Source organism: Lepisosteus oculatus, chromosome 5 (genome assembly GCF_040954835.1).
Source record: "Lepisosteus oculatus isolate fLepOcu1 chromosome 5, fLepOcu1.hap2, whole genome shotgun sequence".
Lineage (NCBI taxonomy): Eukaryota > Metazoa > Chordata > Actinopteri > Semionotiformes > Lepisosteidae > Lepisosteus > Lepisosteus oculatus.
The window spans coordinates 34,689,754-34,717,030 of record NC_090700.1 but is presented as its reverse complement, the minus strand read 5'-3'; the positions used below and the strand labels follow the sequence as shown (position 1 = coordinate 34,717,030).

The 27,277-nt window shown below is 41.2% G+C and overlaps 1 long non-coding RNA gene across 6 annotated transcripts; it reads right to left on the bottom strand.

The window, feature by feature from the left end:
- Positions 1–1,973: 1,973 nt before the first annotated feature.
- On the bottom strand, positions 1,974–25,854 carry LOC107076865 (uncharacterized). 6 transcript variants are annotated; one of them, XR_011189660.1, is made up of 8 exons: positions 25,657–25,854; positions 24,965–25,052; positions 24,538–24,586; positions 24,184–24,228; positions 6,162–6,212; positions 5,225–5,424; positions 4,781–4,841; positions 1,974–3,427 (listed from the first exon to the last, which is right to left on the bottom strand). It is a non-coding gene; the product is annotated as an uncharacterized lncRNA (long non-coding RNA). The 6 variants fall into 6 exon arrangements; XR_011189657.1 differs by lacking the exon at positions 24,965–25,052 and adding an exon at positions 15,764–15,958; XR_011189659.1 differs by lacking the exon at positions 24,965–25,052 and adding an exon at positions 15,764–15,958 and having other exon boundaries at positions 5,225–5,295.
- Positions 25,855–27,277: the final 1,423 nt, after the last annotated feature.

Sequence of the window (27,277 nt, the reverse complement as noted above, 5' to 3'; positions counted from 1 at the left end):
CCCCCACTGATCATTTCTTGTTCTGCTGTGTTGCAAAGTCAAATTAAAGCAAATTTAAATGGGATTTTTTTCCCACTCCTTTAGAAGTAATTCTTTATAAGGTTAAAATGAAATAATTGTAGTATTGTGAAGTATTCACTCCCTTTGTTTTAACAACCTAAATTGGGTGAGGTATTCATTTATCTGGAGAGATCACACTAAATACGTTAACAAGGTACACCTGTGTTAATTTCAACTCCACCGGTGGTTAATTGCTTGATTGCACAATAAATATCACTGACTTGGTAAGGTCTCACAACTGAAATAGCAGATCAGATCAGTCCTGTTGTCGTGAAAACCAAAGAGCTGCCTGTGGAACTTCGAGATGAAGTTGTTAGGAGGCAAAAAGCTGGAGGAGGTTATAAAAAGATTGGTGAAGCTTTGAACCTTCCTAGGAGCACCATGACGTCCATTGTAACAAAATGGGAAAAACATGCCACAACCCAGACACTACTAAGATTGGACTGTCCTACCAAATTGAGCAAGTGGACAAGAGTGGCAACTGTCATAGAAGTGACCAAGAGGCCAGCTACAACACTGACAGAGATGCAGAGCTCTTTGGCTGAAATAGGAGGAACTGTCCAGACATCAACAATCTCTTTAGAGACTTGGCCTCTTTGGGAGAGTAGCTACTGTAGATGGAAGCCACTTCTGAGAAAGGCCAACATTAAGTCATGCCTGGAGTTTGCTAAAAGCCATGTGACAAAACCTGAAATTGTTGTGGTCTGATGAGACTAAAGCTGAGCTCTTTGGCCTGAAAGCAAAGCGCTATGTTTGGCGCAAACCAAATACAGCCCAACACCCAGGTAACACCATCCCTACTGTCAAGTATGGTGGTAAGCAACATGCTCTGGGGCTGCTTTTCAGCAGGAGGAACTGGAAAGCTTGTTGCCATCAAGGGCAACATGGAGCCAAATACAGGCAAATCCTTGGGGAGAACCTATTTCAGTCAGCCAGAGATCTTTGTTTAGGGCAAAGATTCCTTTTCCAGCTGGACAATGGCAATGACACATTGCAAAAACTATCAAGGAATGGCTTGGGGGGGAGGTACGTATTCTGGAATGGCCCAGCCAGAGCCCAGGCTCTGATAATCTGTGGTATGACCTGAAAATTGCTGCCCACCGACACCCTCCATCTAATTTGGCAGAGATGGAGCATATTTTGCATTGAAGAATGGGCCAAAATTGCACAATTTAAATGTGCAAAGCTCATACAGAAATACCAAAGAAGACAGACGATTGTAATTGTTGCTAAAGGACTATGTACAAAGTATTGACTCGGGGGGTGCATAATTTTGTAAATGAGAAATGTAAGTCTTTCATTCTGGAGAAATGAATGTTCTTGAATACATTATTTTTTTCCTTTTTTGTTGACTTTATTGAAGGGAGAAAATTATTTCCATGTATTAAAATTGAGATGTAATAGGAAGAAAATATGGAAAAAATTCAAGGGGGTGAATACTTTCTGTAGGCACTGTATGCATCTTTGTACCCATTTAAAACAGTACAGGGTCAGAAGGGAGGCCTAAGGCACAGGATTTAGTCCTAAAGAGATTAAAAGAAAAGGAATGCGTTGAATTAGTTTTGTGTATCATTACTGGCACCACTTTACACTTTTCAGGGAAAACCGTCTGGAAAAAAAACAAACAAAATCGAATTTGACCTCAACGTGTTTAAACTGGAAAAGGGGTCATTCAAAAACCCACGTTTCAGAACCGTGCCATTATCAAAATATGTTTGTCGCAGAGGGGAAAACGAGAACAAAAACGGAGCAGAAAAGGTATTCAAGGACTAGCATTAATTGGATTTTTCTAACTTCAGTATTTTTTTAATACTTTGGACTGACGAGTTGAGAGCCCTTCATCCTTTTCTAAAAAGCATTTTTCAGCCAGCCCTCTTAAATCAGCTTACAAGGAACACAAACATCCAGAAGCATCATCTTAAGAAAGTTTATTTCCAGAGGAGTGAATGAGTGATACACAGTATGCAGACTTGGTCTTTCTTTTGAGAGTGGCCCTCTTTTGAGCTTACTTCAGTGTTTATGCTTTGCAATGACACGTGGCACCTTTATTTAAAATGCATACAGAAAGCACATGCCAATGCTCCACAACTCCGGCTGGGCTTGTGCTTAATTTGAAGCTGAATCTGAAGAGAGCAGAATTAAAGCACTGCTTCGTTTATTAAAGAATTACAAACTTAAACAAAACTGCAGGGAATGGTTTTGTAAAACAGAAAATGAACACACCATGGTGACAGCAGAATAAGCTTTGGCTCCAAAAGCTCTCTTCTAAGTCCAGAGACAGGAGGCAAGTTTCTTGTCCTCTTTTGTAAAAGTGTTCAGCTGATCTTCCTCCTACATTGTAACCGATTTCAAATGGTGCTAGAAACTGAAGATGACTCTGAACACCAAAAGAAATCGGTCAGCCTTGGTAAGAGGCCTCAGGGAGAAGGACACCGTATTAGAAGTTGAGTCTTGTCTCTGTGGGTTATGAGTCTCCATGCTGATGCTATGCTATTGGTTGTGGTGCAGAATACATTTCTTATAGTGTTTTTCTCTCAAGGTTCTGGTCCTCTTTCCTGCAGAGGCACAGTGTTTTTTTTGGCTTTCCAGCTAAGTTCTTAACGTCTTTAAACGTAAATTCCTGACTTAAATGGTCCTAATTCCAACTGTTTCAATGCCTTTGAGGAGTTTGAGTATCCCTCAGCACCTGTGGATCTCCAGGATCTTCACATAACGGATCTATTTGCTATTCCAGTGCTGTTTCTCATTAAGTTCTAAATATTTCTCTAGCTTTGGAAATGGAAACGAGATGAAAACATACATCAGCGGATGGCACTGCAGTGCATTCTCATGGCACAGTAATACATTTTACTGTTTCTATTTGCTGTCTATAAACATGCATGTTTGCTTACTATATATATTCCATTCTATACATACATTGAATTCAATAGGCTAGGATACATAGTCGAATTTTCCTTGCACAATAATGAGTGAATCAAACACTAGAGACATCAAAACAATCGTCACATGTCCGCTATGAATCAACCACTGCCCACGTCTGTGTAATCCTTTGGAAAAATGAGCTCCTTTCCTCCTGACGGGCAGCACTGCGTGGGTGACAGCAGGGCTGGTCTCTTTAGGCAGGCAGGCTGGCTGGCGATGTCTCTCTTGCTCCAAGAACACTGATTTCAAATGGTGCTAGATGAAAAACATGAAGCACTCTAAGCCACCACCTGAAACCAGCTTCCAGGAGAAGACCCAAGCCCCTTCTCCCATTTATTTTGTAAACACTCAATTTTTGTAAGCTTCTTAGGAGAAGTGCTTTCAAATGAAGTAGCTGGCAGCAGGTTAAAAGGATCTCTGTTTGCAGTCCCAAACTCCCTCGACACTGAAAATAAAACCCAAGGTTACATTAGTTACTAAGCAGGTTGTTGGTGCTCTGCTTTAAAAGCCTATTTCTATTGAGTATTCCTTCATGCATCAAATATACCTGTATAACACAATACATTTTACCATAAAAGTAACATTTTTTGTATAATAAGATATATGCACTAGGTTTGTTTCAAAATAGTTTAAGATTAAAAAAAATAAGCCTTTGATGGATATGCCTGGTATAGGAATCCTTACATAATGAAAATAACAATGGGAAGCAACAAGCAGGTTTATCGCATGCCAAGAATTTCACCTCTGTCTAATGTCCCTAGTACTGTGTAATATTTCAAAGTGCTCACTATGACATATCATGCTAATGAAATGAAGCTGTAATTTAAAAAGAGAAAAGTACTTTCTGTACAAAAGAAAGATGTTATATATATATATGTTTTTTTTATGTTTCTGCAATCTGGAGGGTATTTGGTGTGGTACTTAATTACCCAGTTCAGGATTCATAGTTTTGGGAAGACTGTACTGATTGGAGACATACAGATTAACACTGATAGTATTAAGTACGGCTTTCAATGATGCAAAGACACAAAGTAAGCACTGCAGCCGACCGGTGGAATTTCAGATTCAGTAGAATCTGATACAAGCGTGTGAACACGGGCTCTATGCCAGAGAAGGGGTTCACTGCGTGCTTTACACTCAAGAGCGCAGGAGGAGAAATTTCGACTGACAAGCTGACCTTGTAACTTAGACAAAGACCTACAGCACAAGGTCATCACCCCACTCATAAGAAACAAGTGGAGGCCATTTGACCCATCTAGTTTGGTAGCTGGATCTGAGGATCTAATCCTGCCAATGTGATGTTAAAACTCTACAATGTACTAGTAAGACCTCACTTACAATATTGTGCAAAATTTTGGTCACCCAGGCACAAAATAAATATTGTAGCTCTGGAACCAGTCTGGAGAAGAATGACTAGGCACATTCCCATGCTAAAAAAAAAGTCCTACTCTAACAGGCTAACAGAACTCTGAACCCTTTTGGTCTTAGACAAGTCTATGATGAAGTTTGATTCAAGTAATCAGAATTGTCATAGGCTCAGCCAAAAGTTACCCACTAGATCCTGATCTTCAGGATCAGAAGTGAAACACAAACCAGAGTTCACAAATGAAAATTACAGGGAAGTGTCTTCACAACAGAATAGCTGACACACTCCTATATACAAAGGCTTCAGGTTGTTTGGAAGAAGCAGGCCAATCAAGTTTCTCAAGTTAGAACCCTGGCTTCTTTCAAGAAACAGCTGGATGACATCCTCGGAACAATTAGTTACTATAAAACAAACAAAAAAAATGTTGTTAACCTTAATGCAGGCATTGAAAGCAAGATATTCCACAAATCCACACAGTCTGTACTTTTCTTTCCTGGAAAGACAGGAAAAAACATTTCTTGAGACATTCTGCCAATGGTTAAGCTGCACAGCAATTTCAGTACAAACAACTGCAAAGCGGCGACAGCACCTTCTAAATTAAAAGTTGACTGTTCCTTTAAGTACTCATGGCATACAACCAAATTCTTGTTTTGCACTTAAATGAACAATCACAGCAAACAGCATACTGTTTCAGTATAAAATCAATTTCTACATCTAGTCAAAAAACATTCAAATTCAAACACCAGTTTCCGAATCCTAAATTGTAGATACAGATCTAGATAGATGTTAACACAAAAACGTAAAAAGCCACTCTGGCATCCAGTAACTTCCTTCGTCAGATAAACAAGTGTATTATTTTGTTGAGTCATAACCTACCAGTATTTTCTTCTCTCAATAGACGTACTTGCAGAGTTGTTTTTTCTTTTCTGAAAGCATCAATTCTCAGCCTGTTTGTTGCAGAGGCATGTTTTAAGCACTTGAAATTTTGAAAAAAAACGCCCTTTGACTAGAAATTTAATACAGCCTGGCCCATTCATGTAGGGCAATTATCTCAGTGCCAAAGTCCCAGGGAGAATCTGTCAAAGAAAACACAACTGCAAACCAGGAAACTTTAATCTTGTAAATCTCCATTAACAAGGAAGTATTTTTCCATCTTTTCTTGATAGTACAATCTTGCAGGAATCCTGTACTCCTAACTGAATGAAGGAAACGTAAATCTGAAGTTAAAACGTGCCCTTTTAAAAATATATCTGTTTTTGAAGACAGATGATACCTAGTCTTTTGTCACTGTGTAATTACTGAAGCAAGAACACACCACTGGATTTTGTTTTTGCTGTAAACAACCGTCTTTCCATGTGTAAACAGTTTTTTTTTCTCTGGTGGCACAGGACCCTGCAAACAAATCAGGTGTTTTTGAAATATTACAAAATAAAATGTGTTGTGAGATGACATCTTGCTGAAATCTTACTCTGTCAGTTGGTCTGAGGGTGAATTTTTAAGGAGATCTTGTGCATTTTTAAAAGACATCTCAGAGGCTTTATAATCATTTTGACAGGGGAAGAATAATGCATAGAACCGAATACAGAATTCTGTAGCTTGGCTGTTGTGCAGAAATAATTTTTACCATAAACAGAAATCCTCAAAGAATGGCAGTGTGATAAACATGAATTCATCTTGCATCTTTTTTCTTTAACTACAATGCTAACTGTCGTTTTCCCCCACACTTTACACTCGTATGTCTTGCCTTCTGCTTTCTTTTCACATTGAAAGTACAAAAAGCATAAAGTATAACACTTTATTAGAAAGTACTTACCAAGTTCAACTGAGGTATTAACTTGGTCTAGTGCAGTAAAGCATAGTTAAACTGTAGGAAAAATAATAGCAAGGTATAAAGACAGTGAAAGCACAACACATTTATCAAGCTAAACGTCAGTCTCTGAATCTGGAATTATAGTAACAGTAACTACAGTAACACTATTCATGTGAACGATGAACAAATTACAACTAGATTCGATTAACAATGACTACATAACACGGTAACACAATAAGAAATCGATTTAAGTACAAAATTAGCAATATATTAGCAGCAGGGGTAGATGATTCTTGTCAAATTAAAATGAGTAACACACTGGACATCTGAATCTAACATAATAAAACTTTATTACAGCTTTACCCAGTAGACAATTGATCAAAGTCTTAAAAAATGAAAACTTAATTTTCATTTGATGTTAACTTGTGGCTTAACAATCTTTGGTGGGTCGAAAAGGAGAGATGACTTGTCTCCCTGTTAAATTATGTCTTGATTACCAGGAAGGAAACATGACGCTGTCTAAAACTTTCTGCATAAATATTGTACTCCGCTGCTTTTTCCAGTGTGAAACATTTGCCCAGAATAAGATGTCTCTAGCTCCTCCCTCTAAAAGCCATTACCTCATTGTTAGGATGTCACACCCCTTGTCCACTAATATTATTCCTCACCCCTCCTCTCCCTTTGACTGACCTTATGATAAGCGTTCTGTGTTATGCAACACTATCTGAAACTCCAGTGGGAGGCTTATTAGACTGGTACTTTTGTAACTTAAATAAATAACAGTGTACATTCTGCTCCCTTCTAAACTCTCCATCTGGAGAATATTTTACAGTGTCTCCCTTTTTTAAAGCCTTAAAGCCTTAAAAGCAGAATGTGCCTGGCTTAATTTCTGTTACTGTTACTGTACCACTAAGGTGAATGGGGCTTATCAAATTTCTGACAGTAAGCTATTTTGTGTGGAAGGACTGCAGCTCATTTGCTTTGACTGTAACTTTAACTACATGGACAAAGCCCAGCCACAGAATACACGGAGTTGTACTGCAGTGTGTATTACGTGACTTAATAAACAATCCAAATTATTTCTTCATTAGATTTTCTAAAAACGTTTAGCTTTTTTCAAGGCTAAATGTCCCCCCCAAGTTAATTATTTAAAAACTATGCCACCTTACAGTAAAACAAAATAAAGTTTATTTATGCATTTGCTTGGTTAAAACGCCTTTAGTCGGATAAAGTTATTCACCTCCCATCACCACTATTTCTCTCCCATTAAGACAAGCTGGGCTAAGTGAAATATTCCAAAAGCGGGGAAAAAGGAAAAGCCCAGGTTCAAACTGCTGTTCACAATAAAAGAGAACCAATTTTTGTGTGGAATGGCGCAGGCCGTCTGTTTTACCAGCTAGCCTAAAAAAAAATGCGAATGAACACAAAAAAATTCAGCTCTAGGTGTTGTGACTGATTGGGATCATCATTTTGCACTTTACAATGTCCTACACCTTATACCACAATATTTTCCGCATTTACATTACCCTCTATTACTATTATCTAGCTCTTTAGGTTATCTGGTAAGTAAACTGTATACATTAGTTGGGGTATATAACACATTTGCACAAACAATGCTTTTTATAGTACTTTGGAGCTAATGAGGAAAGCTCTCTGAAAGTGAAACAAGACATACTACAGCAGGAGTGGGGAAGGGTAGTGGAGATAGCAGATGCTATAGATTCATTTTCATCTCACAATGCCTGAGTGAGTTGCTTGAGTGTAACACAGCCTCTGGTGCTGGTACAAAGGCCTCTGCCTCAGCCAAACCTGTCCTTTCCATCAAGTCCCCAGCATGATAGTTTGAGCTGACACATAGATTATTTGGAATTTCGACACCTCCTGCAACACACTGATCTTACAACTGAAAAACATAAAAGATGTCTTCCGTGATGAAAAATCTCTCACATGGGTGAGCGCAAAGCACTTCTTGTGTTTAATGTTTCACTAGCGATTGATTTTTGTTGCCAGAATAAAACGGCTTTGTGAACCATTCGGAGAAAGCAATTGTCTTTTCTCAGCAGTATCCCAGCTTCAAATTCTTTTTTTTTTTTCCACGAACCACACCCAGCAAACTGGAAGCTTGGAAACACTTATTGATTTCTCGTACTTGTCACTATTTCTGCAGGTATTCTAAATATCGTTTTAAGCAGTACACACAGTGCCAGAGTAATTGAACAAATAAACCTATCTGGCTCTAGAAAAATTAAATACGCAGGCATTCAAAACCACTGATTGGGATCAGAGCGTTCTGTACCGTTTATTGTTTTGCTTTTAAATTAGACGATAGAGAGAGAGAGAAATTCAGAGAGCTAGACATTCCCTCCTGTCTTTAGGCGTCTGAACCTCAGTCATGTTTTGAATATAATAGTACAATGCATTCTGCTTGTTTTTTAAATCCGTAATCTACGTAGTAAATTACAGCAGCAATACACTTTAGAGCCTTTTTAGAGCAATCTGTCCATTTGACATTATTTATAATCTTTTGTACTTGCACTCACAACATTGTGCTCCTTATTTTCACGGCAGCCCAGGCACAGAAGAAGCTTGTGAATTTCAGCACGCAAGGGCATACCTCCGCAGGGCTGAAGGGCGTGTAAGGTAGTGGCCAATTCTATCACTGAACTCGGAAGATGTGGCCTTGCACAAAGTTGGCTGTGTCTCTCCTTACCCAGAATCCTTTTTTGGCAGGTAACCACAGCACCCCCCTCTCCTCCCACGACTCAATCTCAGTCTTTTTTTTTTTACTTTCTGGCCTTTACAACAACAACAACAAACACGGCTTGTTCTTTCAGCGATTAAACTCTCATACAAAAAAGCAAGAATGGAAAAGCTAAACGCAGCACCAGAGTAGTTTTTTTGAATACATATTTTCTTTGTTTCCAACAATGGAAGGAAGAAAAAAACAGCTAAACAAAATGTACAAAGCCAGAGAAAGAGCGCACGTATCTGATACAGCTCCATTTCGGGAGATTCCACAGACATGACAGAGGACATTTGTTAAACAGAAGAGGGGGAGAGTGTGTCTTGTTCATGGGTTTCTTGTTGTTTCTCTAATTTGAGTTTTTTGGGAGCTTTTTTCTGTTGCTTGTTGGTTCAGTGCATTCAGCCTGTTGTGTAATGTTTATGAAAGATTTAAAGGGACTGTATCGCTTTATGTGTCCTCAAAAATGTCAGAAGTCCACCTCAGTCCCAGCAAATCTCCAGGAAATATGAATACTGCACTTTGTTATTATTTCCTTGTGGTGCTTCAAGCCTTTCAAAAAAGATAATCAGGCCATTTCTTTTTCTTCATTTGGCATTTCAACTTGTATGTTGAAATGAGAAATGAAACACTATCCTCAAATAAATATTCTGAAGGATTCCAGACATAGTTAAGTAGTAAAGCTAGAAAGAAACTGATACCAGGGTCCATATACTTGTTGGCTGCTATATGTTGAATTTGGAGCTGTAAAACACAGACAAAACATAGCTCTGCTCAGGAGTTCCACAAAACACTACTAGTTGGAGTTACTGTGTTTGACTAAGCCTCATTTGAGTAGGTGAGGATCTATTTATACAGATGTACCACATTGAGCTTAACTTAAATAAGAACAGAGAAACACTAAGATCGCATATTAAAATGTAAAAAAAATACAATTTCTTAGTTATCACCCATGTGCTGATCTGTACTGATAGAGCAGGTCCCCAATACCAATATCACTTTTGTACAAACAAAAGAATCAACTTACATGCATGGGGTCTGGCTTTGGAATTGAGGAGTCACCCATAGGACAGCACCACAGAACTGCATGAGAACCACAAGCTGTAACCCAAGTGCCACTTGCGGGAACGCGTACAGATTACTGCCAGTAATGCCAGTAATCATTAGATTACTGCCAGAGTCTGAGGCAGAGACTACTATGGGCTAGGCCCACCAGCTTCTTCCAGCTCCAAGAAAGTGACTTGACTGCAACAGATACACTGTGCCATATAAGCCCTGCTACTCTGTCATGGTGTTATAAGGAACATTCAAAGTAAGATATGACACAAAAGTGGTTCTGTTTCAGTCCGTTATGTAATTTTCACACACGTAAGACACTCTAGATCACATTTTTTCAGATCTTGATCTAGTAACTCCAGCATCTGCTGGCTTTCAGTCCGCTTGGGCTTTTAATTACTTCATTGGGCCCTTTACTGATCTAACAATTTGATTATAAGTATAATTCTAGGCCGCGTGGAGGTTAGTGTTGCTGCCTTAAAGCTTTCTATTGGGTGTCTCTAAATTCCCTCTGAGTGCCTGTGTGTATGTGTGCCCTGCAATGGTCTGCTGTCCGGTCCAGAGAGAATTCCCACCTGGGTTTCCATGACCCTAACCAGGAATATATACCCTGTTGACAGTGGACAGATAGATGGAACTGTTTTATTGGTTGCATCTCTTACAATAGAAGAGACTTAGATTTCCACATTAAGATCTACAGCTTTTTAGCAGCTGAAAATGATACCAAATGGCTAATTATGTAAATAATCAGTTTAAACAACAGACAGCTCTGATGGAATGAAATGCCAGCACACATTGGGGTCACATGGAACGAAGGAAGAGACACTGTTAAGGGATCTGTTGTCAGCATTCTGGGAAATCAGAGCAGAGAACAGGTGCTAGGGTGTGGTGTAGTGCCAATAAAATTACTCCACATGTAGGGGCTCCTGCTTACCTTTCATCATTCAGAGCTTTCATTCAGATACCTGCATTTGAGCACCAGAGCCCAGACTTGGTTCAAACTCAGACCTGCCACAGTGGCTTTGCACAAGCGGAGTACATTTGGTCAAATGTCACTGGAGGCTGGCCAGGTGTAAGCCGACCCAGAGTGATCTGAGCTTATCAGAACTGCTGCCGCCCCTGCGACATGCCGGGTACCTGCGAGCCTGCAGCGCTGTCAGTGAGAGAGGAATTCTCCAGTCTCTACTCTGATGTACAGTACAGATGCCCTGAGACTCCCAGAAAGAAAAACGGCAGGTGGCTCTTGGAAATACTTGTTTTGGGTAAAAGTCAACAAGGCCCTAATCCTTTATATGGTAGTGTGAAGGACAGAGAATTAAATTCCAGTTCATTAACACTGTAATTCTGAAAGAGGAAGAAGACAGAAAACAGACTTCCTAGATCTCAAATCGCAGAGCCCCCATGTTGTCATTGTAAGAAAGGGTCAGAGGGATACCAACAGTGATAAACTTAATGCTGTTCATCGACTTGACACTTTAATAATATTTTAAAATGCCTGGTCAAATCCAGCTGTTTAAAAACGTTTTGCGCTTCAGATACTAATAAAAATAACTGAAGGGGACACAGTAGAGGTTGTAAACTAAGTACAATCATAAATTAGACATCTAGTAAAGTTTTATGTAAAGCCTATCTGTTTAAAACACAGTGTAATGTCATGCTCCAATAGAGGCCTTGAGATGAGGGACAATTCCTTATCATAATGTTACATCACAGAAGCCATTCCACAGGTGCATTATTTTTGTTATGGTCAGTGATCTTTGACCATTAACTGTCATTTCAGTGGCTGTGCCTAAAGTTATAAAATAATGGAAATGCTGCACATGCTCATGCTGCTCATGCTTCACATGAGTAGTGAGACGTTCCTTTTTATCATGCTGTATTTTCACTTCCAAACAGCACCTCTCAAATGCATCTGTCCAGGACGTATTCCATAGCAAGAGCTCCGTCATGGGACGGAACTTCACACAATGTCAAAACTGACAAGGACTCAAGTTTCAGAATTTCCACCGTCAACTGCACTGATTTCCCATAAAGAGTGCCTTCCTTTCTGGCATTCACGATCCATCACTAACTTGTTTGCAGAAACTAGCAGTTTGTCCAACTTCCCAGTGAAAATCCCAGCTGGAGATTATACTATAGTATAGTACGCTAGTGACTTTTATTCCTTACTTTCCAAAAGAGAAGGGAAATTAATTCGTTGATCATTTATGATGTATACTGTAGATATATGCATGTAGAACTCTAATTCTAATTATACCCATATATATAAATTAAAATTACAATTATAAATGATAATTATATCAACTGGATGAGACTTGGGCAGCATTGTGGGGCAGTGGTTAGCCCCCTGTAGCACTCGGGCCCTGGATTCAATTCCATACCTGTGTGAGGAAACAGGGTTTCCTCTCACAGTCCAAAGACATAATTGTAGTTTAATTGGCTTCTAGGAAAATTGGCCCTGATGTACTGTAAGTGTGTGTCTGTGTGTGCCCTGCAGTAGACCGGTGTCCCTTCCTGGGTGTATCCCGCCTTGTGCCTGTTGCCTGACACGAACGACTCTGGCTTCCACATGGCCCCAAATTGGAAGAAGTGGATAGATTAGCTGACATTCATTGCATTTCTAAATTAAAAGATGAACCCATACAGTGTGGAAGGAAAGTGTCACGTTCAACAACAAGTCAGAGCAAGATTTTCCCAAATTCCAGCCTTGATCGTGTTAGCATTTTATTATTCCCCATCAGGGTTGTCCTCCTTCACACACTTTTCCTCCTCCTAAACAAATCCTCCTTAACCTGAAAAAAAATTTAGGCGGCAGACCAGCTGCCTCGGATTTCACCTGCAGCCTTATTTTTCATTTTATTTCCCTCGACTCGAGTGAGAGCCAGAAAAAGAACACCATTCTAAAAACAGAACAGCCTTTCCTCTGTCTGTAGGGCTGGCGTTGTGTGTATTGGTACTCGGAGCTACTAAACTGAGCATTCTGTCGTGATCCATTTCTTTAGAAATAAATCAAGTCAAGATCCACATTTTCACCAGCTGGTCAAAGGCGGGGATCACATCAAACCTTTCAATACTAATGAATAAGAGACATCACTATACAATGTCTTAGAGTACACTCGTTTGTTTATGGGACATAAAAAGAAGTTCGAGAAGGCTGGCTATTTTCATCCTGGTACTAACCTTGCAAGATTATCTAAATTACTAGATATAGTAATAAAACCGACCATCAACAAAGTGAATAAATCCATCAGCATGCTAGAGCTAGGAGGCAGAATCTGCCATGCTGCCCTGTTATTGTGTGTGAATTTGCAAGGCCACTGAGCAGAGATGTTCAGTGGGAAAGGGGTCAGATATACTGCTATTCCCCTTTCCGAACCACTTTCTCACCCCCCCTCCTTTATTAACACACCCTTCAGTTAAAACGTTTAAAGCACTTTAACCCTTGTGTGCTTGCTGTAGCCTCACTGGGCTGTTGCCATGGTGATACAGTGGTAACACAGGATGATGAGGTCTCATTATACTGCATTAGAAAAACAGGAGTGAATGTGGTGTTCTTGATAGAGAAGAAAGCAAAACAGCTAGCATTTTTGTCATCATGATAGCAAAGCATATCACGAATCAGACCTCTGCAACAGCATTAAGAAATGAAAATTAAGTTACTGGTCATCGTCGGCCAATAGCACTGCCATTTATTGACTATCTAGGCCGACATGTTACTGGTAGCAGGTGTGACTGATTGCCTTTTTCTCTCTCTGCTGTTGTGATTTTTTAAAGTTCTTGTTAATTATTCAAAGCCTACAGTATGCAAGAACAATGCCAGCTGAGGAAAAGACACAAGGCTGCATTTCAGACACTCTGGACTTGTACGTTATGACTAGCCTTTTAAACACAGGCTCTCCAAAAATCCCTCCATCAGTTTGCATGCTAATGGTGAACTTAAAATAGCAACTCATACTTACTGCTAGCAGTACGTCACACACGTTTCTTCTAGTTAGGAGTCTTTTGAACTTGTTCCTGAAGCACATTACAGAGCTAGTCATTTCAGGTCAAAATGTAGTCACCTAAATTTCTCCTCCGCTAACATACTGTACAGTAATACTAAGAGGAAACGTGACACTCATTTCTGATAATTTAATGTCACCTCATATGTCTGTTGGATGCAGACATGGCTATTCGATCTCCAGCTGCTGTTTCAAGCATAATGTTTAGTATAATAACAGTTCCCTGCAACACTGTTTAGAATTTGTACAATTTGAGTCTCCAAAGCACTTTCTGTAACTTTCTTTATATAACGAACTCTGCCCAGCGACACATGACGCATTTCAATCTGCAATTCAGGCTTGAGGTGTCGCTGGTTCTCTTTCAGGAAAGCTTCTTTAGAGGTTTATATGTCAGCTAGAGTAAGTCAGTAAGTTAGAACTGTAAGGTTAAATGGTATTTTCCTCCTTGTAAGGTTAAACTAAGTAGAGTGTATTTGTATGCATTGTTTCTTTAATATTTTACAGTCCATGCTCCCCAGATATAAAAATCTCAAATTCTGACCTTGAAATTTAAGGAAGGCAAGCAGAACTGCTGGCTTTATAAAACAGAAGTGGTAAGACAGACTGGTCAAGGTACTGTAAAGTTATAGCCCTCTGGCAAGAGCCAACTGATATGCCAGGATTGTTTGGGTAACAGCATGGCCATATTCTGATTTATTGCCACAGTCCTTTATCTCTGATGTTAATCAAGCCAGTGTGCTTGCCAACTCCAGTAATGTGCTGCTGTTGATAGGTTTCACGCCAGGCTGGGCTTTTTGAAGAGTCTTGGTTTCCTCAGACACATGGTTGACAACCCACTCTACTGAATCTAGGCTGCTCTGTCAGCCTTCCTAACTAGGGAGCTGTAGGAATCTACCTGTATTATTTTGCTTGGCGTTTTTGTACAATTCCAGGTCCAAACTCCATCTACTATACCATGCAGGCCTTTCACTGTAAAACTTGTGCCAGAGGCAAAACAGTGAGTTAAAAGCTGTATTTCCTGTCGTCTATATTCCCAGGGGTGCGTGCTTTATGTGAGACGGGAGCCATTTTTGTGGGAACCTTGCTCAGCCATCAGAGCTGCGATTTGATTTTGGACAAATGTTCCGTGCAGCTTTTCATCTAAACCCACTTGGCTGCTTTGAGATCTAGTTTGTTAATCTGAGGCTGAACTCGCCAGTGTACTCCACTTGCCTCTGTGCGACGCAGTCAGACTCCTTAATCCGCACAGTTTGCTGAGGTGAAACATCGCCTCTGAAATCGGGACATGTAAGTCCTTACCATGATGGAGACAATGGAAAAAACGAATAGGGTGTGGTAAACACAGCAAAAAGCGTTTTAGTTACATAATTCTTGACCGTGAACTTGTCAGAGGACATAACTAAAAAATAGGCTGAACAGGTGAGAACCTGTTGGTTTTATTTTGATCAAATTCAGAAATATGGAGAACATTGTGGAAAGGGTTTGACATTCCTTCAGAGCTGTAGTGGAACACTCTATTTGTCCCTCCTGCATGCAGATCGCTACCCTGCGTAAAATTACACAGTAGCAACCTTCGCTCTATTGCAGATACAAATATTACAGCACGTCTCGTATCCTTTTAATTCCTCCTTTTGCTAACCCGAATCCTGCTGGAACGGTTAAAGAACAAGGCGTATCTTTGCACGACACTGTACTATTTGTACATAACAGTAAGAGCTTTAGGGTCACTGAGCCCTGCTGGCTTCCTCTTGCTTCATGATACTGACCGACAGTGTTGTACTAAACAACACGCAAGGCGCTCTTACCTTTAGCTCAGTTTTGCGTTACTTCTCTCCTGTGAGGTGAGGCAAGGTGAGCAGCCTGTTCCTTCTGCTTCCGTCGTAGGGCGTCTGTTTAAATACAAGTCTGTGGCGTATGCTGCAGCAACAACTCCTTGGCAGGCGCATACCCACTTACATCATCGCCTGAGCTCGCTGGTTGTGACATCACAATCCCGAATTCTGAAAAGGGCCAGCTGCGCAGTTTGATTTGATTTCAACGCAAAAAAATAGGATCTAAAGCCACGAGAGACCGGAGTCGGAACCAGGCATCCTACAAAGCAAAAAATAACTATGCACCTATTTGTCCTTTGGGGTGCTAAAATATCCCCCATTTACTGAGGAGCAAAATCACCCTCAGTAGCGCTTGGAAAGCTCTACGTGAATGAAGAGACACGCCGAATGGCGTGACACACAGCAATAGCTGCAGAATCATCACAGAATCCCAACTTAGACAACAGACAGTATGGCACATACAAAGCTGCGCAGGATACGACACAGATTCTTGACAGTAAATTAAACCTCACTGTACATGAATTTCTGCCCCCTGGTTGAAATGTTTTGTTTCTTCAACAACTGAAGTCTGATGCTCTTGCTGCAGTAACTTTAATGTACAATTCTCAGTATGTAAACTGGAAAACAAGTTGTAGTCAAGATGACTCAAAACACAATAGACTGCCTCCTGTGCCGCTCCTTCTTAATAGATCGAATCATAAAGAAATCATCACGCTTTTATTCCTGAACAGGTTTAATATTCATTGACAGTACAGAACATAACTAAGCCTCAATATGTGATAGAAAAAATGAGAAAAAAATTTTTTTTGGCTCATTTGCGTCTGAATCAGGAAAGTCAAAGCAGGGAGAGATATACTATACAGAGACATGCAGCAAGAACTCCTTACACCAACAACACAGAAGATTCATACATGACATCTCTCTCCTTCAGCCAATCAGAAGCAGGCTTCCACCTGCTTGCTGGTGTCTAGCCAATGAGAACACACTGCCTCCACACTCTGGGGGCCTCTCAAAGTCCAATGGGAAACAAGCTCTACCACTTAGCTGATGATGCAGCTGCATTAGGAAGTCTATCACATGCAAGTTGGAAAACTGCCAACATGGAGTCACCAAGAGAGCAAGGTAAACAACTTTCCTGCTACACAGCCATGACATTTAGGCCCCTGGTTCTGCTTTCAGGGGCAAACTAATTTGCAAAGGCATAAACAGAATCCCCAGCACTTAACCAGTGCAAGAAAACCAGGGAGAAACAGGAAGAGACAACCGGTCTTCTCTCACTCTCCAAACAGAGAAATAAAGATCACTGCGTCACCACTTCTGTTTCCATTAACTACGCAGCAACAAATCTCAGAGCTAGAACTCTTTTAACCCCGCAGCAGCAGAAGCAACAATAGCCCTGAGTCTCCCTGTGACCAGGATGATTAAATAACCTCATGAATTACACTGGAGATGTCTGGATCAGCCCGAATCTGTCAGAAACAGCAAAAACCGATCGCCTGAAAGCGTTCGTTACGGTACGCCCAGATTTCGATTCGGTGCGCAGCCAAAGAAAAGATGCCCATGTACCCTCCCCACGTCCCTGTTCAGAATGCCGCCCTTCCCCACCCATACAGTCAGTCGTTGGTCCCAGAAAGAGTTAATCGTAGGGAAAAATCAGAAAAAACAAGACAATGCATGATCCCTTGTTTACAGGAAAACATCATCACTTACCATACTGTTATACGTCCTACAGGAAAATAACAGGCCGGCAGCAGTAGGTTAGGTGGAGAAATACATTAGCTTGTGCCTCTGTATCATCTAGGTGACAACTGCCTATATATAGATTTCTTTCCTACATATGTATATTTGCTCCCTATTCCCCATCACTCTCTATGTACAATGTAAAATACAAGTGTTAGTATTCTGTATAACCTAGATTATTCTCGATTAATGCTCCCCCTGCGCTCTTCGTCTCATCAAAAAGAACCTTCCAGAACAACCGTTCTTGCGTTAACCCTTCGTTCCGCGCCCCCTTCCCTCCAGCGCCTCAACATTTGCCTCCGACCGAGGTAAAGTACGTCACATCTTCAGCATCCTTCTTACAACTCCGCAACGCTATTCCTGACGTGGGTAAGACCGACGGTGAGACAGTAAAACACCCAGAATAAAAGTAAAGTAGAAAAGAACGAAAAAGGAAAAGGCAAAAAAAGAGATATTTTTATGTGCCGTCCACTCTCAGGTAGAAAGCCACAGGACTCCGAGCTCCTGGTATCTTAGCTGCTTTTTCCCCTCGACGTGAAAAAGTGACGTAGCGACTAATTCAAATTCTCTCTCTCTCCTTCTATCTCTCTCTATTTTCATCTAGCTGCAGCAACAGCAGTATTGCTCTTTCAGACATCAACAGAGCCAGTTCTCTCCGACACACGCGCACACACACACAAACAGATACACACACACACACTCACAATCTCTCTCCCTTAGTGTGACGCAGCACTTAATTCTCCAGGCTTTCTCCCAGTGTTGTAGCTACACAACTGCAGCTCCTTGAAAAACTCAGGCCAGCAGCACACTGCCGCACAGACACACACAGCCGGAGCTACTCTGTTAACAGGCCGCAGCCACCTCTCTCTCCGCTCCCTCCCTCTCTCAGTGTCACCCTTTAAACCAGGTCTCTCTCTCTCTCTCTCCCTCTGTCTCGTTTTCTTTTTCTCTCCCTCGCTCTCTATCTGTCTCTCTGTACTGCTCACAGTTGCACTCGGCTTCTCCAAGCTAACTGAGCCGTCTGTGCCTCCTCAGTCACCTGACAACCTACTGGTTTTAAAGGCACATTGTCCCCATTTGTAACAAAACAAAAACAAAACACAGAAAAAACAAAACAAAACCGAGAAGGAAGGCTCGACCTGGGCTTGCTGTTAACCCTCCTCAGCCCTCGACACAAACCAGGAGCTGCTCTCCAGCTGTGCAACATCTGTGTACATGCTCACAATCTGCACACTACCTATGCAACAGGGAAGTGAATGAAAATGTTAAGATGATATGATGGCAGCAAAGCAAAACTTCAGAGAAGCTGCCTATTCTCTACCCAGCACAATCCCTGGATGCATTGCTCCCGTTATTGTTATTCAGCCAAACTTTTCGTGGATGCAATCCCCCTTTCCCATTCCAAACTAAGCAAGACGTGGGACAGAAAAGATGCCATAACTCACTCATCAAGTCTTCTTCTGTTCCTTCTCAACAGTTTTGGGACACCTGTTCTTCCAAAACTGTTTTAGTGTCAATAACCACTTACAAAGCTGTTATTATTATGGACTTTTTCAGGTATTTTTTTTAGAACAGTGAGCTGGCACACCTCTGTTTTATGACCACATATTACTGCGGTTTCTTCCAAACAACGCTTCCTTTAAATAGCAATTCAAGTATGGTATTTTATTTGGTCTGTGTATGATTATAGAACTTGGTTACAATAAATACTCCAAAGACCGCATCAGACACTGAATTATTAATTCGGTCAGTCAACAATTTCCCTGTTCTAACAATTCCTAGCAATGTATTAGTGAATTTATTTACTACCAGGTTTTGAGCAGGGACATTTCAGCAATGAGACAACAACTAAAAGTCTGCTTTTCCAAATCTGTAATGAATTATAATACTATCGGGCAGAAAAAAATGTTGCAAAGCCTTATACGCCTCCTCAGTAGAAACACGTTCTTTTACGATGAAAATATTATATAACATTAGTCGTTCAGCTTTGTTTTCCAAGGGGTAATTTCAAGCCTTAAAAGACAGAATGGGAAGTTATGTTGTTGCTAGTACTGTAGTTTTAAAAACCTCAGACATAACCAACTTGTAATAGCACTCCATTTCTCTCATGTTCTCCTAATGTTCTTTCACATTACTTTCATTTCACTGGTACTGGCCCTGACACCTCAAGGGTGGATGGGAATTGGAGTTCTTTGAGAAACGGAGATAATGCACAAGATATGATCAAGACCTCCAGAGCAGTGTCTAACCCTGGAATAGAGGTTGGCCAGTTCAAACCACTTTGACCTTCTGAGTGTACGGTAGGCTTTTTCAGTGACTCTTTTGCACTGTTCTCCTTCCCAGTGTTAATGGGATAAAGCTAGATCCATTGAACACAAATTCATTGTTAACCCTTTCAATCCTTTGTGTGCATAATTTAGAATTACTGTGGACCACTAAGAGCAGTGTTCAGTCTAGCCATATACTGCACACTATGAGAAAACACATCCCCATTCTACATTTGTGGTTCCCATAAGACGGCCAAAGTACTGAATAAGATTTTAAATGGCATATATAAATATATCATAGGGTTTCCCACTGCAGGGTTTGAAATTCTCATTCAAGACATGCGATGAGATAAGTGTGTTGTTTTCAGTGCACGCATTGGTGTAGTTCCTATGTGTCTGCTTATCTGTTGGCTGTGTTTGCAGAACACAGTCTTGACAGACAGGGATGTGAAGTTGGGACATAATTAGGATGAAGACTGACATGGCCATATAAGGATTTTTCTAACCTGATACTCTGAGTAAGAAATCTAGTATAATTGAGATCAAATGGCTATGGTTGACTTCTCACATTCGCACAACACAAGTCGCCAGATTTCTGCTTCTGACTTTATGCAGGTTTTAGAGCACATTTGAAAAAGTACAGTAAAGGATGCAATATATCTGTTATGAATAATTACTGTAAATAACTAAGAATATTTTTATCTTTTTATGTAAATTGGAATCAGCATTGTATCCTAGTAATGTGCTGAATGCAGCTATTTGGTCTGCGTTTTTACAAGAGGCCCAGGAGTTAAGACAGAACTGTCCTGAAAAACTACTCAGACGTGATCTATTTTTATCGTTTTAGAACACATTTTGATCCCATGAAAGTTCACCGATACTCTTAAAAGGGAAAACCAAACTGATTGGGTGTGAAAAAATATTGAAATTATTAATGCTGTCTGGTATCAGCTGATATCTTTTGCATTTAAGAAGTAAAAGAAGATACACAATGACCTGAAATTTACATTTCCCACAAAAAAGTCTGAATAGTAAAAGCTGGTTGAGGATTTTCTAAGATGTTTTTGTGTGGTATGACAGGAAGAGGGAGAGGAAACAACGTTTTCACAGTGTCAGCCTTGGGATATTTTTGTGCGGGCAGAAATTAGTCTTATTTTTCTGGTCCTTTCAGCATCTTTGTGGGGGTTTGTCTATGAGACTTTAATCCTCTAGAAGTATCCAAAAAAGGTGATGAGGTAAGAGGCATTTGAATTTCTGAGTCCTGAGCTGCACAGTGCAGGTTCCACCACACATTGTACAAATTACTGTCAGCTATTTATAGTGGCCTCAGCAACAAGATTTCTTATCATGTGCATCCCAAGGTGAATTTTCTTTGCCTAGATGCAGGAGGAAAATGTTTGTGTTTGAGAGAAAAGCACACCGTGAAGCCGAAAGCACTGCACTGTCGTTTGAGGATGACTTAGCAATTTAGCAACGAAAGGTTCTGGCACAGTGAGGGGGTGAGGGTTTTGATCCTCTCGCTCACACACAGGTGGAATGAATTTGGAGGTACTGGGTCAGTTTGTTCCTGTGATATGAGGGGAATCACAGTTTTTAATGGGAATATCCAGTTGCCGCAAGGAATGGCTGGGGAATAGAGACTGAATTGTTTTGTTACTCTTCAACAATGAATAATGCCACCACCACCCCCTCTCCATTCTGGTGCACGTTTGCAGTCCTCTGCAGAATAACGAGCACAAGCCAAAGCTTTTGCCGCAAAAAGCCATAGGAAAGAACGAGGCCGTTTTCTCTCTTTTCCTTTTTTGTTGCCATGCTTTCACTCTCAGAGCATCCCTGCAAAGCCCCATGATGCAGCTCTCCCCCCCCCCAGCAGTGTTTTGGTGTCCTGAAATGCACTGGCAGGCTGTGAGTGAGAGGCAGTCACAGAGGAGGGGGACGGGGGAGAAGGGAAGGGCTGGAGGCAGTGGAGACAAGCACAAGGTCAGGTGAGCCGTGCCGGTGCCTCCAGGAATGCTGGGAGGCAGGTGACACCACTGCAAAGAAGGTCTAAGCTTCTTACAGATTAGAGCTCCTAATTTAACTGGAGGGGTGAGCATTCATGGAGATAATGAAAAAGGCAGCCTCCAGAATCAAACGGAAGAATGAAACGCTTCCAGCAACCGGATGGGAATGCTTTTCCGTGCGCCACAGGAGCTAAACGCTCAGCATTCGATGTGATGCTTGCCGATTTGACAGCACCTTGGTGTTCAAATAAAAAGAATAAATAAAGATAAGGCAGCCGTGAACACGGCTGACTTTCCTCTTATTTACATCGGCATCGTAATCCACTACTCTCCGTCGGAAACTACCTGGGGATAAGGCCCTTGCAAGTACTGTAAAAAGACGTATGTTATAGTTCACCCCACTTTCAGAAACCACATCAAACAGCTTCTCTGGCCACCGAGCCATTTCCCTCAATTGTAGCTAGAGTAAACCCTGGGACTTTAAAATGCTGATTTGCTGTGTGCTTAGACAAAACACACTCTGTGCTGCCCGAGTTCAACACTGAAGCATCTCTGTAGTGCAACGTCTGTGTGGGCCTTCACAGACAGACTGGGCAACAGCAGCAGCACGTCTTCCAGCCTTCATAGGCCAGCCGGGAAACAGCTGCTCCGTCTCTCTCAATGAGCTTCCCAAACCACAAGTGTCTGACTCTTTAGCGCTAACCGGTGGCAGGAAGGAGGACTTTTTTTCCCTCTGTAAGCCAGTCCGCTGCTGTTTTTTTACAAACACCGGGCCTTGTAACACTCCTTAAACACAGACGCTGCCAGGTCCAGCTCGGATGTTTCCACCTTTATTTTCCTTTTATTAAAAAAAACCTAAACGGCATTAAGAACGTTTTTCGGCGCCGCGTGCTCTGGTTCAAAATGTGCAGAAAGAATGAGCGTGTATCCGTTTTGGGAGAAAAATAAAGATTCCCAAAGGCACAAATCTCTGACGTTGCTGTGGTTTTATTCCCACTGCTGCCTGCTGGAGTGGCCTTGTGTGTTTGACTAATGGGAGGAGCAGGGAAATTGTTGACTGAAGAATCAGCCTCCAACCTGTTCTGTTCCGCCACTGACAGCCTTTGGGAAATGCAAACTATTCGGGCAATCAAAGCCGGTTATCCTGCATCACAGTGGGGGGGGGGAGGGGGAGCTTAAATTATCAAGAGTAATTGATAAGAGTAGTATCAAGAGTAACAATAGTGGGCAGGAGAGGGTATATTTAAGTGAATGGATTTTCAACCTGGTGGTTATGCTCTGAAATTGTACAGCCTGCAGGACAGACGTTTCTATTTTAGGCCATGTAATGTCATCATCCATACCTTAAGCGATGCCTCGACAGTAGGTAGTATTAAAGAGACATTCACAAGTATTAAGTGATGAAGGCTGTAGTTTTCTTTTGGAGGGCGGGGGCTCAAGTGATAATGCAGTATGCTTCACACTGTTCCTTCTGCTGTCTATTTATACTCCATCATTCACTAGGCAGGGTGTTAATTTTAGCAGTGTCATCTCTCGGCAGTATTCCTCTTCCTAAACCTTAATCTCCTGCAGAAGAGGAGCGGCGTTCATTTTGAAAGCCCCAGTGTTGGCGCGTGACGCACGAGTCAGGCTTATGTTCCCTAGCCTCTGCAACCCTGGCTTTTTTTTCCCCGTCCTCCCAAATTTCGAGTGCCTGTGCTTGCGACACCCGAGACGCCAAACAGACGAAGGACACAACGGCCACTTTTTACTGTCGCGTTTCCGAAAGTTCAGATTGTTGGTACCCACGATCGCTTTGGGAAGACCACCACATGGGCACCCTAGTAGCCTCTTCCTCAACGTCCTTTGCTGACGCACTTACTAAATCAGGCAGGGAAGGTGCATTTGGCAAAGTCAGAGGACCTGGTTTAACATAAAACCATCAAATCAACCAGAAAGTAGAAATCTCTCCTCTCATAAGTACTGTATTACTACATCGTATTTATCATTAGCTGTGCACATGGCAGTGGAATTCAGAACGCAAGTGCATGTTGAATCATAATAGAAATGCAAGCTGATGTTTATACGTATCACATCTGTTCTTATTTCTATGTGTTAGTACTTACTCATTGAAGTGCTCTTTTGGTTTGAACTTTTAAAACTTTCTCTTGATTCTCAGTTGCCCGTGGCTCACAGAGCTCCGCAGTTTACATGCAGAACATGACGATGCCAGTATCAGACTGACCTGGCAGAGTGCAAGAGCTCGAATGTGAAAAGGCACGCAGTCCTACATGAGAGGACTGGGGCTGAACAGTAACAGTGACACCCAGTGATGGTAAAGATTAGTGCTTTCATTTTATTATGGTTTTTTTGGGGGTTAAAATCAGTGTGTGTATAAGCTTACCTCAAGGCCCAGCCTGCGTGGTTATTCAAGACTTGTCTCCTGTTTCTTATTTTGGAAAGGGAATAATTGTCACAATTCAAAACAATCAACAACTTTAAAGTTGAAAAAATTCAAAACGCTAAACAAGGTGTTAAAAATGGGCTCATAAAAATGAGACACTTCTTAAGTCTGTTGCAACCCAGACTTTTATTCAAAATCTCAATTACGTTTAATGAACAACCAACCAATTAAGTGATAACTGGGAAAATTACGTTTTTAAGTGAAGCCCAAACGAAGATCTACAGAGTAACAGTAAGATCACAGAGTAACAGAGTAACATCAGGAATAAAAACTTAAATACTAAATTCTACTTACCTGCTTTTGGATGATGATGATGCTTTCATAATTTCAAAGGAGTTTGAAGCTGAAAGTGTGTAACAGGGAAAAATGTAAATCTTTGTTTCTAACAAATTTATTCACTGACTGACTTAAAGCTAAGTCAAGACTGAAAACGATGTAATACAGAAGGAACTTTACTGAATCCCCAAAACACTCGGGAAACACTATTTGTATACATTCAGCTCTTACATTGCACTATTAGTGAAACAAAGTCTCAGGGTCTTCATAGTTAAAAGATGAAGCGCTTCTGATTATCCAGACACACCCGCACCTGCGTATTCGTTTAAATTCATGTATGTGTACGTTCACATACCGCAAAGGCAAAGGTGGTTGGCAAGCAATTTCGAGGTACGACATATTTCTCATTCTAGGAAAAAAAAAACGTGAATCTGTAAATCAATACCGTATATAAGCAGTGTGCTTCTGATGTTTGGTTTCTCTCTCCATCGGAGTGTTTTCAGTGCGTGCGCAGGATGGATGAGGACGCGGCTCTGAAATGCGTATGTGAACCACAAGCGCACACTCGGTATATAAACTGCGTATAGTATCCTCACTGCCACGATACAGCGCTCTCCATCCACTGTGACGCAGCCCTTCAATGTGCTGAACTGCCTGAACTGCATCTGATCGACAACCTTCCTCTCTCTCCCCGTCTCCGCCACAGGCTGTCGCGTTGGGCAATCCTTCACAAGGCTTTTTATCCTCGAAGGCCCGTTTTCTGCGCACTTGCCCACATCATACGCAGGTAGAAATACCCTTACAGCCGGATCTTTCTGGTTTCTCCACCGCGCAAAGCCCAGCAAACTGCCTTTTAAGATTCTGTTTCGAAACCACACCTCGCAACCCTGCGTAAGTGGCTCATGAATTATTTCACCCACAATAAGACTATTAATGATAAAAAAATATAATTGGATTAAATATATCCGATTACAATATTAACATAAAATATGTGAAAGTTTAATGTTCGCATTAAAGAAAATACGTAAACACACAATAAAAGCTACATGTATAAGAAGCATGACGTATGGACGCAGGACAGCTCAGTCTCACTAAGGAATTCCGCATCACTTCCTATAGACGAAACTATAGACTCACCTTGATAAATGAACTATGGGATCAGTGTCCCTTTTCTCAGTTTGTGCGTCTTTCTTTTTTAGTTTGTTGAACTGGACTGTCACCTGCTCCGTTCCTGTCTCTCGAATTCCATTATTTTCAATCTTGAATCATCTCTCATACCCCCCCTCCTCCTTATTACAGAATCCCTATCGATTTTTCCACAGCTTAATAGTCGAACCCCGCCCCTCCCACACTATCCCGCTGTCCGATTGGCCGGCCTCTCAGCAACTTCTTGCTCTGACGTCACAATCACATGCGGTTGACGCATGTTTACAAACATTTGATAGAATCACGTGGTTCTGGGAACCATTTACCGTAAAGTCCATCACACTCCGCCTTCACATTTTTGTAAACATCAGAATCCGCGGCAATCTAGTTCAACTGGTCCGTTTCTCAAATTTTAAGCATTCCGGAGACAATGCCAGCATAAAACTAGGTATATTGAGCGTATGTAACGATACTCAATGTAATATATACGTATGAAGAAGGAGAATTAGGTTAACATCGTTGTTACATTAAAATGTGCAATGGAATACTTACCCGAGTGTAACACGAGCATTAAATGTATTGCATCATTCCCATGTGTTTTTCCATTGTGTCTAAGCATCTGCATTGTTCGGTGTATTAAGTCAATTAGCACTGTACAATAAAAGGATGTAGGGGACCCGTTTGTAAAACCAAAGAAATAAGATGCAGTTAAAACTATACGAGGATTTAAAATAGGACAGTTTTCTTGTTACTTCACCCTCTAAGGACGTCAGTGCCCGTCAGAATTGCCTTATGATGAATAATCGATCATAAAAAATAGGTTTAAATGTTGCATTCTGAGTCACTATTTACAATAAGTGGATTGTACTCGCAACCGCTCTTCAACCTTGATGCGCGGGGCACAGAGCGAATGACACGGCGCTCCGACAGTTCTGGAATGAGCTGGCTCTCTCCTGTCCTGTGCGTGGGGATGTCAAGTCCCTTGTCCAGGGACAGGAGCTGCAGTGGGCTGTGGAAATTTCCGCTAAAGGCAGGGCTGTGACTCTAAGACGGTAATGACGCAGCTCGCTGGTTCTGTTAGAGTAAACCCTGCAACAGAGCACCCAGGTTGCTTGACTGCGTCAATGCCAGGTCCTTGGTTTCGGCCGCTTTTAGTTGAAAAATTGGCTATTCTTCCGTAGCCATTGCGTTAATTCGCTTTTGAAAGCAAGTGTGTTTTTTATGAGGTGGTGTTCAGCGAAACTTGTCTTCCTGATTTATAAGTTTTTTACATATACCTAATTGATGTTATTACTCATATTAATATAGAGATTCATTTCTATTTCACAATTAATCCCATTTTCCTCCAGTCCACTCATCATTATTATTTTAAGTCTCGAAGCACAGCTAGAGTTACTGGTACTAGAAATACAAGCCTTGCCAGCAGTTTGAAGCAGTAAAGCGCATAAAACAGGAGAGGGCAATATTGTATCAGGAATTGAACATCGTCTTTAATTGTTCAACAGTCATTGGTAAGAGATCATTGGTAAGAGATCTCACATGGGGAAAGTGCATATACTGTACCAGGTACTGGCTTTATTCTGTTAATAATAAAAAACAAAACAATTTACCA